This window comes from Chiloscyllium plagiosum, unplaced genomic scaffold (genome assembly GCF_037043375.1).
Source record: "Chiloscyllium plagiosum isolate Xiang-an unplaced genomic scaffold, Cpla_swu_hap1 HiC_scaffold_6, whole genome shotgun sequence".
NCBI classification, from domain to species: domain Eukaryota; kingdom Metazoa; phylum Chordata; class Chondrichthyes; order Orectolobiformes; family Hemiscylliidae; genus Chiloscyllium; species Chiloscyllium plagiosum.
Window position 1 is genome coordinate 30,961,204 of NW_028270144.1, and position 18,763 is coordinate 30,979,966.

At 40.8% G+C, this 18,763-nt stretch overlaps 1 long non-coding RNA gene across 1 annotated transcript in view; it reads right to left on the bottom strand.

Moving 5' to 3' along the window:
- LOC122550533 (uncharacterized) overlaps window positions 1–18,763 on the bottom strand; it is a 210,877-nt gene that overhangs the window by 74,994 nt on the left and 117,120 nt on the right. The gene's annotated exons all lie outside the window — the stretch shown is intronic.

Genomic DNA, 18,763 nt, shown 5'->3' on the forward strand with positions numbered 1-18,763 from the left:
TTTTCTGGCTAGCCAAGTTTAATAGTCAGAAAACGATGCACTACATTAAAATAAATATTAAATATTTATTTCAAAAGGATGAGTCTCCTACAGGGAGTACAAATTTGGAAACCACTTCTTTGATAAAGATGTTTATAAATACATTTAATATTGTTTATTGTATATTTATTTTCTATTTAGTTTAACTTCTATTCTCGTTAGCCGTAAATCTCTACAACATTAACATAACCATAACTACAATTTTCTTTTAGATTTACAATTAAGTAAAATGTATTATTTTTTTCACTTTTTATAAGGAAGAAGGTAGCATAGTGGTAATGTCACTGAATCAATAATCTAGAGGCCCAGGTGACCACACTGAGGATGTGAATTCAAATCCCAGCTAGTTGAATGTAAATTGATAAATCTGGCATTAAAAGTGATGGCTGTCATAAAATCCCATCTGGTTAACTAGTGTCCTTCAGAGAAGGAAATCTTCTTTCTGTACCTGATCTGGCCTGAATGTAACTCCAGATCCACAGCATTGTGGCTGCTTCTGAAATAGCTGAGCAAACCATTATAAAAATAGTCCACAAAATGAAACTGGAAGGAACACTGGTGTTGACTGAGGGAACACTGAAAACCCAGTCCCTTTGACTCTGCTTGCAAACATCTAACTACAATTATTCTCCAAATCTAAGGAAATGGGCCAAAATTAGGAGAGCTGTCCATCGACAAGTCAAATAACAGTCAGCTATTGCCATTCTCACGGAATCATTCTGTAGTCATATCAGACGTCTTGTTGGTGAACTACACGTTTGCATAGTCTGTTTATGTTTTCCTTTTACATTTAGTTTTCAAATGAAGTATTTTAAAAAATTAAACATTTAAAATTATCCTCCATTACCATCTAGTCAAGGTTTGAACCCTGTTTCAATGAAGAGCACAGGAGAACTTGCCTACAGTCAACTTGGTGAGCTGTAACACGAGATTGATTGCACACCAAACAGGATGCCATAGATCGAGCTAAGTGATTGCACAACTAATGGATCAGATTAAGCTCTGCAATATTGCCACATTCAGTCAGAAATGATCGTGGACAATTGAACAACTCACGAGAAGAGGATACTGCAGTAACTCATCCAGGCATCTTGCAGCACCTTCCAAACCAATGATGTCTCCGACGCAGAAGGGTATGGGCAATAGATGTATAGGAACACTAGCACCTGCAAGCTTCCCTCCAAGTCTCACATCATCCTGACTTGGAACTATATCACCATTCTCTCATTGTCAAAGGGTAATAATTCTAAAACTTTATTCCACTTTCACTGTGGGTGTTCCTACACCCCGAAGACTTTAGGCATTCAAGAAGGAAGTTCATCAATATTTGCAGGGCAATTACAGATAGATAATAAATGCTGGCTAGCCAGCAACATCCACATCCCATAAATGATTAAAGTTTTAAAATACTACAGCTTTTCTCCATTATATAGATTACTTTGCCTCTATCCCTTTGTGTTTAACACCATTTAATTTATTCTTAGCAATATTTGACATATAATTGTCCATCATTACATTTTCCAGGATTGTATATGATTCCACTGAATTTAATAAATTAGACATTGGCAATAGTTAACATCTTTGTGCTGGTGGCAGCTTGCTTGTTTTTAAAGCAAAAGTTCACTGCACCCAATTATTGAACTCATTGAATGTTAGATATGAGTGACTGATAAACTAACCCTCCCACCATTACTACAGTCAGAAAGAGAACTGATGCTATTGCATACAAGTGGTGCACACAATCTCATGTCAGAACTTGAACTTGGGGAAATCACTGAAGCTCCGATAATTCTGTTCATGACAAATAAATATTTACTTCTCACAGTCTTTTATAATGCATCTGGCTATGTTTTCAGTTAACCATTTAGCCACAATATCATAGAATCATAGAATCCTAACAGTGTGATAACAGGTTATTCGGCTCAATTGGTCCATACCAACCCTCCGAACAGAATCCCACCCAGACCCATCCCCCTACCCTAGGTTTCCCATCACTAATCTTGCCTGAACATCCGTGAGCACTACGGGCAATTTAGCATAGCCAATCAACCTATGTTAAATGTCAGGCTCAATTTAGAGCTCTCTGCATTAATTGAGGAGGCAGACATCTTCAGCAGTGATAAATCCTCTCAGTCCTGCCAATATAAAAGCCCACTCGATCAAAACTCAAACGATCAGGTTTTTAAGTGGTGTCTTATGAGGGGCATTATCATGAACATCCTGCCCTGCCTCAAGATGCTGGTCAGTTAATAGCTGTAGCCACAGTAAACTGGAGAGCATCGCTGAAGACTCAGGCTCTACTTGAAGAGTTGTATTGGTGAGAAAGTGAATTGCTTTTATTGGGATGGCGGTTTGCAGGTGAGTTTTCATGGAGGCCAGAAGTGAGAACAGAGGAGTGGCTTCAGCAGCCAGCTCCTTACAGAGTCACTGAATCATACAGTGCAGAGAGGCTCTTCAACCCATTTAGTCTGTACCACCAAAACTGCACTACTATTACACTAATCCCACTTTCCTGCACTAGGTCCATTTCCTTGAATTTTATGACACTTCAAACATTCATTCATCTACTTCTGAAAAGTAGTTATTACAATTTGGATCCAGATAAAAAACATGCATCTTAAGCCAACCAGTTTTTCCCAGGGCCTGAGACTTCAGTTGCCACCTACCCATTAATTGATTTAATTGGGTGGAAGGTATGATTTTGTATCCTGTGTCTCCTTATCAGAGGGACTACTGTCGAACTGAATTTGGATTTGAACAGCTCCGACTGCAGAAACCAGGACCTGTGCTAAGCTTCAGGGAAGCTGCAATCCTTCTCCCTTATCCAGGTCCCAGATTTGCAAAGCGCACTGGTTTCCCTGCCAGCAAAGCAGCCACTTTTCTCACCTGCCTGAGATGTTAGAGAGAGTGTTCTAAACATCTTAAACAGCAATTGTTTCCTCGACGTCATACTAACCAATTTATGAAATTTACAAGTTAGAATGGAATCTTTGAAAACAAATGCTCGACTATTTTTGCAAACAGAATCGAGAGTGTAGTGCTGGAAGAGCACAGCAGATCAGGCAGCATCCGAGGAGCAGGAGAATCAATGTTTCGGGCATAAGCCCTTCATCAGGATGAGGGCTTGTACCCGAAACGTCGATTCTTCTGCCCCTCGGATGCTGCCTGACCTGCTGTGCTTTTCCAGCACCACTCTAATCTAGACTCTGATCTCCAGCATCTGCAGTCCTCACTTTCTCTTATTTTTGCAAACAAACAATCTTGCAAACAGAATTAAAGGACTAATCACAATATGGATATAAAATTGATAAAGAGACAGAGAGTAGACAGTTGTGGTGAATGATTGATTTTCTAATTAAAGTAAATTATTCAGTTTTATTCCCAGGTGCTGGTGTTAGGAGCACTGCCATTTTAAATGTATACTTATGATCCAAATTTGCTTATTGGGACATAATTTCAATGTCTGCAGTTTGCACAAAACTTGGATCAATAGCAACAGTGAGGAAAGACAGGTCAGATCTCAGGAGGGCATGAACGAATGGTTAATTGACAAATGAAATTTAACACAGCAATGAGGACAGTGATTCATTTTAGTAGAACAAATGAGGAGGAAAATAATCTACATGGTACTGATTTACAGGGAGTGCAGGAATGGAGCAACCCAAACTTGCATGCATGCAAATCTTTGAAGATAGCAGGAAGAGACAATAGCTTGCAGGAAACAAGTAAGGGATCCTTGGCTTTATAAACAGCTGCACAAAATACAAAAGCAAGATTGCTAAACCTTTGCAAAATGCTAGACAGGTCTCATCTAGAGCATTTCCAGGATTTAAAACCAAGGATTCTCCTCCTGCCCCTTCAAGAATCAGTGGCCAATATCAGTGCTATTACTGATTGACCTGCAACCAATTAATACACCAGAGGGCATTAATTGATTTGTTTTCCATCCTTCACTCAGAAAGGAGGTGCCAGGGCCAGGTAAGTGTGGGTGTCACAGGCCAGGGAGGGGAGATAGATGGGCAATCTCAATGTGGGTGTCACAGGCCAGGGAGGGGAGATAGATGGATAATCTCAGCGTGGTCATTGGTCAAAGACCAGGAAGGGAGGAAATTCCAACAGGGATCAGACAAAATGAGAAGCAGCACACCAGATGCTGAAAGGAGATTGTTGATTAAGTTCACCTCACCCACCCTCTTGTTCCAAGACCTGTGCAGTGTAACTTCTTTTCTTCAAAGGAGCAGAATGCATGAATGTGGGTAAATAGCTGCAGTGCAAACACCAAATTTATCAAAAGAGATTCAATTCTCAGTCAAATTCAGCCTCATTCACGACCTTGCAAGTGTGCACTGAAGTCCTGGGACTCTTCTGCTGCTAACATTTGCTTAGGCAGCAGGCTCAGTTTGGTTACTGATTCTGTCTAGCAATTGGCTGTCAATTGCAGAGAGTAGCTCTGTGAGGCCCTGAAGCTACTTGGCTTTGAGCTTTGTTTTAAATATTGTACTCAACTCCAAGTGACACATTTCCTTTTCCTTATCACAAGTCGAACACTGTGCAGAAAATCAGATTAAAGCTTTGAAGTTTTGCCAAGTGACTACTTCCTACAAATAACACTGATCATGCTTAAAGGGGTAGTATCCTGATGTTATTACAGGCACACTGCATAGTAATCACATGAAGAATTGCAGCATAACCATTACTGAACAGCGTTCGACAGGATCAAGGATACAGCAAAGTTAATGTAAGGACGATGACAGTAATGGTAAACTCATGGTACTGGAATGCAACAAATTACCAGGACCAGATGGTTTTCGTTCCACAGTTTTAAAAGGAATGGTTGAGAACATTATAAATGCCCAGACTATAATCTGCCAAAGTATACTTGGTTCAGCAATTGTCCTTTTGGATTGGAAAATAGAACATGTCATACTGCTCTTCAAGGAGGATAATAAAGGGAAACCAAAGAATTTGGAGGAAATTGTTTGAGACAATAATCTATGATAAGGTACGTAGACAGTTTAATTTTTCAGCTAAGCAGAGAGAATCAATATGGATTTGTGAAAAGTGGGTCATAATTGATTAATCTGATTGTACTTTTTGAGGTGGTGACTATAACATGTGTATAAATGTTATTTATATTACTTCAACAATAAATTTGATACAACCATTCTTAAAAGACTCTGGGTACCTCCTCCAGAACACTGCCTTGTGCTGCAGCCCGTATCTGCTTTGGAGATACCATATCTTCTCCGTGGAGTTGCTAACCCTCCTGTTGCAGCATGTCTATTTCTAGCTCTGTAATACTTTTACCACTCATGGAAGTATTCTTCTGTGTTGAGAACTGTCAGAGGATTTCCTCTGTTGTTTTCTGAAATCTTCAACTATCCTTTGCTGTTGACTGTGGTGTACGAGCAGATGACCAGATGTAAAGTGTGAACATGTCACACCACTGCTGTATGAGCAGCCAGATCAAATTCTTACCATTACCTACCATGTTGCATGAGCCTGCCAGCTCACTGCGCTATATGAGCATTGTTATGGATATGCATTGCAACAGAGACTTTGAGGGGGACCAGATATTGGGTCTCACTCCTCCTTTGAAATCCTAAGGCCTGAAGTCCATATGTCACCATCACAGAGTAGATGCTGCTTATGGCACACTTATAGAGTCATACAGATATAGATTAGGGATAGTCAACATGGCTTTTGTGCGTGGAAAAACATGTCTCACAACCTTGATTGAATTTTTTGAAGAAGTAACAAAGAGGATTGATGAGGGCAGAGCGGTAGATGTGATCTATATGGACTTCAGTAAGGCGTTCGACAAGGTTCCCATGGGAGACTGGTTAGCAAGGTTAGAGCTCACGGAATACAGGGAGAACTAGCCATTTGGATACAGAACTGGCTCATAGGTAGAAGACAGAGGGTGGTGGTGGAGGGTTGATTTTCAGACTGGAGGCCTGTGACCAATGGAGTGCTGCAAGGATCGGTGCTGGGTCCACTACTTTTCATCATTTATACAAATGATCTGGATGTGAGCATAAGAGGCATAGTTAATAGGTTTGCAGATGACACCAAAATTGGAGGTGTAGTGGACAACGAAGAAGGTTACCTCAGATTACAACAGGATCTTGATCAGATGGGCCAATGGACTGAGAAGTGGCAGATGGAGTTTAATTCAGATAAATGCGAGGTGCTGCATTTTGGGACAGCACATCTTTGCAGGATGTATACACTTAATTGTAAGATCCAAGGGAGTGTTGCTGAACAAAGACATCTTGGAGTGCAAGTTCATAGCTCCTTGAAAGTGAAATCACAGGCAGATCGGATAGTGAAGAAGGCATTTATCAGTCAGAGTATTGAGTACAGGAGTTGGGAGGTCATGTTGTGGCTGTACAGGACATTGGTTAGACCACTGTTGGAATATTGCGTGCAATTCTGTTCTCCTTCATATCATTAGGATGTTGTAAAACTTGGAAGGGTTCAGAAAAGATTTATAAGAATGATGCCAGGGTTGGAGGATTTGAGCTATGGGGAGAGGCTGAATAGGCTGGGGCTGTTTTCTTTGGAGCGACAGAGGCTGTGGGGTGACTTTATAGAGGTTTACAAAATTATGAGGGGCATAGATAGGATAAATAGACAAAGTCTTATCCCTGGGGTGGGGGAGTCCAGAACTAGAGGGCATATGTTTAGGGTGAGAAGGGAAAGATATAAAAAAGACCGAAGGGGTAACTTTTTCATGCAGAGGGTGGTATGTGTATGAAATGAGCTGCCGGGGAAGTGGTGGAGGCTAGTACAATTGCAACATTTAAAAAGGCAGTTGGATGGATATATGATTAGGAAGGGTTTAGAAGGATATGGGTCAAGTGCTGGCAGGTGGGACTAGATTGGGTTGTGATGGTAATTCGGCATGGATGGGTTGGACCGAACCGTCTGTTTCCGTGCTGTAATCCTTTCAGACTCATTTACAGCAGTCTACTGATGGACTGAATGAAAGTAAAGCAAAAGTGGGAGCAGAATTCACAGAGACAACATGAGATCATCCACTTAGGACATAAAAAGGATTCAACGGGGTTCTTTTTAAATGTTATTGAAAAATATAAACAGTGCAAGACCAAGGAGACTTAGGCTTCTACGTACACAGTTCTTTAAAATATCGTGAACAGGTACTGAAGATAATGATAAATCCAACTAGAATGCTGACTTTCCTCTCTTTAAATGCAATACAGGATGTTAAATTTCATGCTTCAGTTATACAAACCTTTGGAGTCCTGGGAATTGTCTTAGACACCAGGTTTCACAAAGTATATGTTGGCTCTGGAGGGAGTGTGTTGCAGCTTGTCCAGAAAGATACCTGGCTGCAAGGGTGAAACTATAAAGAGACATTAAACAAATTGGAGTAACATCACTTGGAATTTCGAAGAATAAGAGGTAATTGATCCAAATATTCAAAATGTAGGCGAACAGGTGAGTTAAGTAACGAGAAACTATTCATCGTTGCTGGGGTGGGAATGAAACTGTCCAGTTTTTTGCAAGAGCACTTCTGGATACAGAAACATTTTTTTAAAATCAGTTGCTGGTGCGTCTACGCACAAAGTAAAAAGCAGAGCTAGACCTTTCAGAAGTGAAATTAGGAAATAACTTTTCACACAAATGGTTCTGGAAGTTTCGAACTCTCTTCCACAGCAGGCAATGTGACAAGATCTGCTGTTATTCTACAATTGAGGTAGATCCTTTGTTTTGTTAGTCAAATGCATATAGGAGTTAAGTTACAGAACAGCCACAATCTCATTGAATAGCAGAACATGGTGAAGATGCTAAATGTCTACTTTTGTTCTACCTTTTCTGTTTTGATGAAATGTTCCTACACCCAGGTTTTACATGAAATATGAATAGCATGACAGCACATATTATAATCTTATAAAGGCTTGGCATATGTTATCAAAGAGAATGTATGATATGGATTGATATATACTTATTTTTGTGATGAAGTTTATTTTATTTGCCAAAAATTAAAAATGTAAATCATTGAATGTGATTTTCCACCAAAATATTGACCTAAACACAGGGAAATAATCATTTTAGTCTCCAGATGATTAAATGCTGAAGTATGGTCACGCTTGTTATTTCATTCTTCTTATTCAGTGTTCTGCTGCCCGGATGGTGTAAATTGACAGGATGGAGTGGCATTGATGATATTTACATAAAAATGACACTTAGCTTGGAGACCTAAGTACACTAGATGAGTTGAAACTTTATTGCTGGAACAGCACAGCAGGTCAGGCAGCATCCAGGGAACAGGAGATTCGACGTTTCGGGCACAGGCCCTTCTTCAGGAATGAGCAGAGAGTGTTCAGCAGGAGAAGATAAAAGGTAGGGAGGAGGGACTTGGAGGAGGGGAGTTGGAAATGTGATAGGTGGAAAGAGGTCAAGGTGAGGGTGATAGGTCGGAGTAGGGTGGAGGCGGAGAGGTCAAGAAGAAGACTGCAGGTCAGGAAGGCGGTGCCGGGCTGGAAGGATCCGGCTGAGACAAGGTGGGGGGAGGGGGGATGAAGAAACTGGTGAAGTCCAAGTTCATCCCCTGCGGTTGGAGGGTTCCCAGTCGGAAGATAAGACGCTCCTCCTCCGACCGTCGGGTTGTTGTGGTTTGGCGGTGGATGAGTCCAATGACCTGCATATCCTCGGTGGAGTGGGAGGGGGAGTTGAAATGCTGTGCCACAGGTTGGTTGGGTTGGTTCGTCCGGGTGGCCCAGAGGTGCTCCCTGAATCGCTCCGCAAGTAGGCGGCCTGTCTCCCCAATATAGAGGAGGCCACACCGGCTGCAGCGGATGCAGTAGATGATGTGGGTGGAGGTGCAGGTGAATCTGTGGCGGATATGGAAGTTTCCCCTGGGGCCTTGGAGAGAAGTGAGGGGGGAGGTGTGGGCGCAAGTGTTGCACCTCCTGCGGTTGCAAGGGAAGGTGCCGGGAGTGGTGGTTGGGTCGGTGGGGGGTGTGGATCTGACAAGGGAGTCGCGGAGGGAGTGGTCTCTACGGAAAGCTGATAGGGGAGGGGAGGGAAATATATCCTTGGTGCTGGGGTCTGTTTGGAGGTGGCGGAAGTGACGGCGGATGATGCGCTGTACATGGAGATTGGTGGGGTGGTAGGTGAGGACCAGTGGGGTTCTGTCCTGGTGGCGGATGAGTACCTTGCACTAGATGAGTACCTTGCAATTAATAAGATATAATTTATTGCGTTTTTGCAACCAATTACAGGTTACATTGATGTGTAAATGTTGTTAGAGACTTTGAGATGGATCAGGTGTTAGATCTCAGTCTTTTGAGAAGTTAAGTTTTATGCCCACAAGTCCATATTCACATTTTCATAATGGAGTGTTCTTATGGCATCATAACAGCAAAACCTACTTTATCCGTCTCGTGTGTGTGTGTATGTATATATATATATATATATATATATATAGAGAGAGAAAGTGGCTAAAAGGATCATTGATAATATTGTTGAGTCCATGTGATTATGTAATTAATAATAGCCGGACATTTAGCTACAATGCCTGGTTGCATCAGAATATTTGGAACTTTGTAGAATGGGTCTTGGGTTGTCAGAGTTAAATGTCCTTATTCCCTGGCCACATTGATTTCTGTTGTTATGCCATTGTTTTGGTATCAGGTTGCCTTAATTGTATAAGTCCCTGGATACTAAAAGAATTTCGTGCTAGACCTTTATTAAGACTTCCCTATGTTTACGATTACCTTCTATGAGATAGTGGGGCTATGAAGCAGCAAGCTCTGAGAAGTAGTGTCCAACTCTTTGTCAGAACATTAACAAATGACTACCAAAGTCACGGAGGCATTGGGGCTTTCTTTCGGGGTTCCTGATGAAGATCTTATGCTCTAAACATTGACTCCTCGGATGCTGCCTGACCAGCTGTGCTTTTCCAGCACCACATTTTGACGCTTACCTCAGAGGCCTATACATAAATAATTGACAATCTCAATCAATGATCCTCTCTCTGTCAGCACGTCCTGGGTATGAGTGGGGGAGGTGTAGATGGGAATGATCACTGGAAAGTCAGGTACGTTGCTAAGTGCCTTTCAATCGGATGATCAATGTCTAAGCAGCCAATAGACCATCCCAATTGACAGGCTAATCAGCCGGTAATTGTTGTTGTTGCGTATTTTGAAGGCCCCTTTGTGGAACCTTGATAGTGCCATTACCCTACGCCAGGGGGCCTGGGCTCGAGCCCCAAATGCTCCAGAGGTATGGAAAAATGTTTCTTAACAAGTTGATTAGGAAAAATAGGACAATGGTAAAAAAAACTTTGCAATCATTGTGCCAGTTGGACATTTCCCAATTCCTCCTTTCTTTCTTACCTCATGTGACTGCTTGAGTGTAAGGTGAGGTAAACAAAAATGTTTAGTAGTGTCTCATCTCCAACCTGCAGGGCCCTTCTCAACTTCCTCTCTCAATGGTGTGAGTGAGAGAGTGAGAAAGAGAAAGAGAGAGAGAGAGAGAGAGACACACAGACACAGACAGACAGAGCATATGAGAGAGGTAGGTGTGAAATAAAGTGGGAGAAGGTGTGAGAAAGATACAATTGTGTGAATCAGTGAGCCAACGTGTAAGATTGGGTGTATGAGAGAGTGAATTGGTCAGGATATGTGAGACAGTGAATGCGTGAAAGAGAGTCAATATGACAATAGATGTGGCAGTGAGTGTGTGAGAGAGAGCAGTATAAATTATGAGAGAATGTGTCTGAGAGAGATGGTAAAATGTAACCTGTTTCCAATTCCCATGTTTGCATGAATTCTATAGACATCAGCTTCAAATATGCAACACTAGAGATGATCACAAGTTAAACCCGACTCCATCATTCTGTCCCAGACCACTCGTCTTTGCTGGTGACCAGAATTTTAGATCTAGTCTAGCTCTAGTTCTGCTTCATAAAAGTAAAGGCAAAATAATGTTTTTTTTAGTTAGAACTGCTTCTTGCCACATTTATCAATTTACTTCTTAGACATTGATTTTATTTTTGTTCTGTAAATTGTTTATGTTTTCAGCATACCTTACTTTTGTATTTTGTTTTTGGAACTTGTGCTCAATGTTGCACCAAACCAGATCTCTAACAACTGGGCTTCCTGAAGAAAGTGAAAGTGTCATGACAAGTTTGATTTCCTTTTGGTGAGCTGACAAAAGGCATTATGTTTGTTCCAATAGGAATGGGTAACATTGGAAATGTGCAGCACGTATGGCAGCATTTGTGCACAAAGAGACAGAGGTCAGGGACCTCTCATCAGAACTAGCATAAATCTTGGAGCTGAGGTATTGACTTTTCCTCCCTCTCCACAGATGCTGCCTGATCAAATGAGTGGCTCACAGCATTGTTGGTTTGTACTTCAGATTATAAGCATCACTTTGCTTTTTTTTAAGATTAGATTTCCTGCAGTGTGGAAACAAGCCCTTCGGCCCAACAAGTTCACATTGACCCTCCAAAGAGCAATCCACCCAGACCCATTTCCCTCTGATTAATGCACCTAACAACATGAGCAATTTAGCATGGCCAATATGCCTGACCTACACATCTTTGTGACTGTGGGAGGAAACCGGAGCACCTGGTGGAAACCCATGCAGAATGGGAAGAATATGCAAACTCCACACAGACAGTCGCCCCAGGCTGGAATTGAACCTGGGACCCCGGTGCTGTGAGGCAGCAGTGCTAACCACTGAGCCACTGTGCCACCCAAATTTTCTATTGTAAACCCATGTTGAACATTTCTAAGTGTGACTACTTTCAACTTAAAATGAGAAAGTACATATCACTTAATGCTAAGCATAATTTTCTCTGTTAACAAAGCTAGTAGGTGAAATATTATAAGGCTCTGAGCAATGTAGGCCATGGCAATGTTTGTGGCAGAATCGAACAAGAGAACCAGAGAGACTGATTTTGATGGGGAGATCATCTTGCTCTATTTTATGTTTTCGACAAACAGCTTGGTGGGTTTCTCACTAGGCAGAGTCAAGTTTCCAATTCAGAGAGATTATTGCTTTTCACGTACCTTGTTCATGGCCCAACTTCTTCAGCTTCCTATCTTACCAAACGCACCAAGCCAAACATCAAGACGACTTGATGTCGTCTTGATACCAGGGTGTATGGTATTTCTCACTGATCCTGCTTGTCAGACACTAAGCCTTCTGTCAGGTTTCAGATCCGAACATGACATTAGGAAACAGGAGCTTTAATAGATTTTATTCAGCAAATTTCAGACGCGGTCATAAGACCTGTCAGATATTTATCAGCTAACTGTCTATCCATATTTATGTTGAAAACAGTTGTTAATGAATGATTTTTCTAACAAATCTCTTGATTTATAAGAGTTTGCATTTTGATTGATGATGTGGTTGGTTGGCATGTCTATAGCTAGGGAAACACCAACTGTTTCAAAGAATTATCACAGACACAATGGAACCAAATGATCTCTTTCTGTGTTGTAAGAGTCAATCATTCTGTAAATTATAAAATACACTTATAGTTCACAATTCTAAATCAGTCCAGGCTCACACCTCATTAGTCAATGCCAACTGTGATAATATGTATGTTAGTAGCTGAAAAGATAAAAGTCCATTTTCTATGCTTTACTACACTTGACTAAGATGCAAATAGCCTTAGGAAAATACTACTTAAAAGAAAATACTGGCAAAATAGCAAATAAACCTAAATTTTGAATGTCATAAGAGAAGCATTAACATACATAAAAGCTATCCAAAATCCAACAAACATTCAAAAATTTTGAACTGCATGTAGCATACTTCGCAATGTGAAATTATATTTGTTTTGATTCAAGCAGGGATTTTACAGTGCTGGCGGCAATTGAATTGGACCTTTCATTTTGGCTATGAAACTGTTGATTGAGCATGTTTATAGAGAGGCGCAAACAAGAAGCACATTGTTGGGTTGTGCCAGACAGAACAATACCAGGGGATGCCACTAGTTATATTTTAAGCTTCTAGTAATGCTGGAAACTCACCAAAGCCAATGGTGTTAATGGCAGTAGTTCTGTAAGAGCCCTCAAACAATGCTCAGTGTGCAATTATAATGGGCAGCACATTACAGAACATTTGCCTTTGATTTCCTGATATGCAATCATCCTGCACAAGACGTAAGTAGAGTATTGTGTGATACGCATAATTGTCACTGTGGTTTCCTGGAAGCTGTTTAGTCAATTTCTGCCAGAGCTGGGAACTCATCCAGTTCCCTTTTCGAAGTCATGTGGAGAATTCAGGTCATTTCATGAACTTGCAACTTGTTCCAGAGTCTGATGACCTTTGCAAAGGGAGAAACCTCTGACAACTCAGCTAGTTCTATGCTAATGCGTTTGTTTACTGGCTCTGCTTAATTGAACTAATTCATTAGTCCACACACAGTTTAGTATCTTCAGTATTTTAAAGATCTTAAATCCTTACTTGTTTCAGTAAGAAGACTCTTCTCTCTAAGCTCAGAGAATTTTAACAGTCCTCACAAGTAGTTAGCCCCCAGCTTACATCACAAAAAGGTTATTTGGTCATTATCACAATGCTGTTGTGTAAGATTGCTGTACACATTGACAGTTTTGATACATATATTTTAACAGTGCCAATACTTCAAATATGCTTATTGGCTGTAATAGACGTGTACTGCATATGCTTCAATCAAATGGCCAGGTCTGAAAGTCAAAGAGTCTGGTCTGTGTTGGAGGGATGGGGCACAACGACCAGTCAGGGTGTGCTGGTTGGACTGATCTCAATCCACATCCAGCTAGGCACTTGGCCTAATCAGAATTTGGAGATTTTTTTAAAAATTCATTCGCGGGATATGGATGTTGCTGACCAGGCCAATGCTTCTTGCCCATCCCTCGTTGTGCAGAGGGCAGTTAAGAGTCAACCTCATTATCTGAAGTCACATGTAGGCCAGACCAGGTAAGGATGGCAAATTTCCTTCCATAAAGAACATTACTGAACTAGATGGTTTTTTTTTTCCCCAACAACTGGCATCAGTTCCATGGTCAGTTCAGATTCTTAACCCTAGATTTTTATTGAGTTCAAATTCCATCATATGCCATATTCTGGTGAACCTGGATCACCAGAATATTACCTGGGCCTTTGGATTAACAGTCTAGTAATAATACCATTTGGCCATCACCTCCTCTTATGTTAGTGTATTTTATAAGATATGTTAACAGAACACATGGAAAGCATTGACAGGACTTGACAAAGTCAACCTGGGGTTATGAAAGGCAAATCATGCTTAACTAACCCTCTAGAGTTTGAGAATATAACCATCAGAATTGATAAGGGAGAACAAATGGATGCGGTGGTATTTGTATTTTCAGAAGGCTTTTGATAAAGTCCTTCATTAGAGATTTAAACCATGTCTGACAGGAGGTAATATATTGGCATAGTGCAATGGAGACAGAGAGTGGCAATTTTTCTGAGTGACTAGTCATGTACCATAGGATCAGTGCTTATACACCAACTCTATATAAAAATGAATAAGAGAAACAAAATATGATATTTTTAAGTTTGTCATTGATACAAAAATAGGTAGGATTGTGAGTTGTAAAGAGGATGCAAGGAGACTTTAAGGTGATTTAGGCAAGTTGAGCGAGTGGGCAAACATGTGGCAAATGCAGAGTAACATACAAAATTATATTTTTGTGGTGAGAAACATATATGTATGGGTGGCTGATCATAGGGTAGTCCATGGGGTTAAGCCTTGGGATCAGGGAATGCTTGGGGAACATTAGCATAACATGCTGATGGAAATGGTGGTGGGGGTGGGGGGGTTATCGGGGACACAGGGACGGAACACACAGGGTATATGCAAGATGGAGGGGGCAGTCATTAGACTCAAGTGGAGACTGCAACTTCCTCATAAACCACAGAAATGATGCTGTGCTATGTCACACCTAATTCAACTGATCGATAAAGAGGCAGCATGGCTGCCATCACAGGAACATGGGTAGACCTTAAGGGTGGAATACAATGATTTACATCTGATTGCCTGCTGGGGGTAGTTTTATTTGTTAAATATTCACAGGTTCTATAATGTCATTTATCTGCCATCAAAAATCAATTCTACTGAAAGGTCGCCCTTTTGTCAATCATTAACATAAATTTCAGTCCCAAGCAATCATGACCATAACATACTTTGGATCTGTTGACATGTTGCCATTATCAGATCCACAAGGTTCTGCAGACACTCTCTTACAAATCTCACCTGCATCATACTTCATTCCTGACATTGGGACACAACAGTTTGAAGCTGCAAAATTCCACATCTAATTGTAATTATGTGACGACATACCTTGTGATGTTCAAGGGCCTTTTTTTTTGGGCAGGGGAGTATTAATCACATAGATTTGCACCTGTACGTAACTCCCCCGATGTAACATTGGTCATGCAACACGGAAACACACCCTTCAGCCCAACTCATCTATGCCAACCAGGTTTCCTAAACTGATCTAGTCCCATTTGCCTGCATTGGGCCCACATACCTTTAAATCTTTCCTATCCATGTACCTGTCCAAATGTCTTTTAAATGTAATTGTACCCACCTCTATAATTTCTTTTGGCAGCTCATTCCATATACACACCACCCTCTGTGTGAAAAGGTTGCCCCTCAGGTCCCTTTTAAATGTTTCCCCTCTCACCTTAAACCTATGCCCTATAGTTTTGAACTCCCCCAGCCTGGGGAAAAGATCTTGGTTATTCACCCAATCTAGGTCCCTCATGATTTTAAAGACCTCTATGAGGTCACCCTACCCATCCAGAGCAACCTGAATTTGTTTGGTGATTTGGCATGAGGTTGCAGAGCACCCTATTGAGCCATGAAATTGGCATCTTTATGGCCTCTTTACAAAGATGAACTTTTCATGAAACAATGGGTGAAGCCATAGCATGTTGTTGATGTGAAGGACCAGATAAGTCATTACTGACATGTTGGTCTATTTTTGATATGCCTCACAGATTATCTGATCACTCACCTGAGATGGAACCAGTACTTGGAGAATACCACTGTTGCAAACCAGACAGTGCCAAAAGATACATCAACTGGAACTTCGTCCTCAGCCATCATCACTGAACTGTGCCATCTATTGAAACAGTCCGGGTAGTCAGATTCTTCACCATTGCTATGTTCCCCCAAGGCCTTATAGACTTTATCACATTGTTTTGAGAGCATCTTATCACCAAACTACAGAATTCATCAGCAAAATGGTTTCCATTCCATCGATATCCAGCTCACTTGTGACCGTTAATGCCAGGTTTTGACAGTGTACAGATAACTTGAAGGTGTTATGATGTCTAAAGAGAATGCTCACATAATCAAATGTGTGACACTTCACTAGGTATATTTATAAAAGCACAAGATTATTTACATTGAAGTGTCATCTATGCCAACTATGGCCTTAGTAGGTTTTCTTCTTCCTCTTCCTCCCACTATGTGCAGTGGGATGGAGGGATTCTGCTCTGTATTTGGCTCGGTTAGTCTGGAAGACTTGGCAAGTCTTTTGCAGGGTTTTTTGGGTCCAGAGGGCCCAGGTCTGCATAGTGTGTCCTGTCTAGGTGTAGGATCATCCTCCTCAGCCTAAACCTCTGCAGGAATTGATGTCACAGGGTTGTAAGGTGAATGGAGTGCACACCATGGAGTGTCCTGAGAGAAAGTTTCTGGGGACTAATGTGTGGATCCACATTCTTATGGTTTCCTGCTGTCACCAAACTCTTTCCCTGATTGGAAGGGGTATCAGAAGTGTAGTTGAAATCCCTTATCCTCCTAGTGCCTTGCCAAAAAGTGGGGAAAATCCAGCTCAAATGTAAACAGACCTGTTAACAATAGTGAATACTGATTTACAACTTCCAAGAAAATATAGTCACTATCATTTAATAAAGAATCTGCTAAATTCGCTGGAATACTTTGCAAATAAGACTGACATATTGCTTATTCAATCAACATAAACCATTGATGTTTGGTAAGATATTGTACATTGTATAGTTTGAACAGTGAGTTCAACATTCTGAAGTACACTTTCTCAACATTGTTCTCATTATCCTCTCATGACTTTATCCACTAGAGAAAAGATTACTGCCCACTACACTTAGTCTGTGAGTGAGAGAATAGAATCAATGATGATTCCACACATCACTGAAAGCAATGTTTCATTCTTTCTTTCAGGTTTAGAAAGCATAGATGAGAAAATGCATTTGTCATCAACAGTTTGCTTGTTTCTTCAATGTGTTACGCAGAGGGGAAAAATATACAGTTTTTATTTATTCATTAATGGACATGGGTGTAATTTTCCATCCTGAATTGTCTATGATCATGTGGGGATTGACCTTCTTAAACTATTGCACTAATTGTTGAATATAGACACCCAAGTCTTGGTAGAAAGGGAAGTCCAGAATTGTGTTACCAGCAACAATGAAAGAATGGTGATATATCTCCAAGTCAGGATAGTGTGCTCTTCGAGGAACTTTGGAAGTGATGGTGTTCCCATGTATTTACTACCCCAGGTCTTTCCAGTTTAAAGATCATGGGGTTGGGAGATGATATTAAAGAAGCTTTGGTGAATTCCTATGGAGCATCAAGTGGATGGTATACGCTGTAGCAGTAATGTGCAAGCACTAGAGGTTACTTGTTAAATGTGGTGTGCTAGATGGTGTTGAATTCTTTAGTGAGCTGCACACATGCAGACAAATGGAAATTATTCTACCACACTCCTGATTTATTTCATGTAGATGATAGAATGGCATTGAAGAGTCACGTAGTGAATCATTTGCTGCAGAATATTTTTGAATGTTCACCCTTAACAGCTACATTGTTGAATCTGACCCTTTCAAATTGCTATTATACATAACTTCTACATTTCAGGCCTAGCTGCGTCTTCCTCCTCACCTCGAAAGAATTTGCAAGATTCAAAAAGCAAAAAAAATTCGGTAGAATAACTATGTAAAAGGAATGTAAAATTATGATAAATAATCTGAGACTGAATTATATTGCCTGTTGATACACCAGGCATGTTTCTCACTGCAGTCTAGTGCTCTTGATGGTTAAATTCAAAAGCCACCTGAATTTATATGCTATCCTCCTCTTTAAAGATAACAGAAGTAAGGAAACAGCACTTCTCTGCACTCAAGGTTACTTCTCTCAAAAATGACAATTCAATGGCTTGCTTTCATTATTATCACTTCCCACTGGTGTAAGTAATTGCAAGACCTTGAAATATTTAAGGCAAGGCAAATGATGGTACCGACTCTTCGGTCTGATAATAGTAACACTTTTAAGAATACATCAATTAATAATAAAAAAGAGAAGTTAAAATGTACAAAGGGTGGGCGATAGTTGTCTGCGGTGTGTAAATTATCTGTAATTACATTTTAACTGCATTCTAGAATAATCCTATGAAGGCAACAAACCTCCCAAACCTGAAGGGCCAATTTTAATTCCTAACATGAAGCACGCAGAATTGGACCGAATAAGGATTTTAAGTGTTTGCTGCCAGTCAGCCACTTACACATTCAGGCAGAAATTGATGGCTGACCGGTGGGAAGGGCTAGTGGGAACTGAAGGATCAGTACTTTTAAACCACTGGAAGTAAAATGAGGAATCAGGGGAAAAAGGAATAGTAAGGTGGAGTCTGTCCATTTTAACAGCTTCCTCTCTCCTGATTGCTGAAAATCAGGAAAAGCGGAGTTCCCC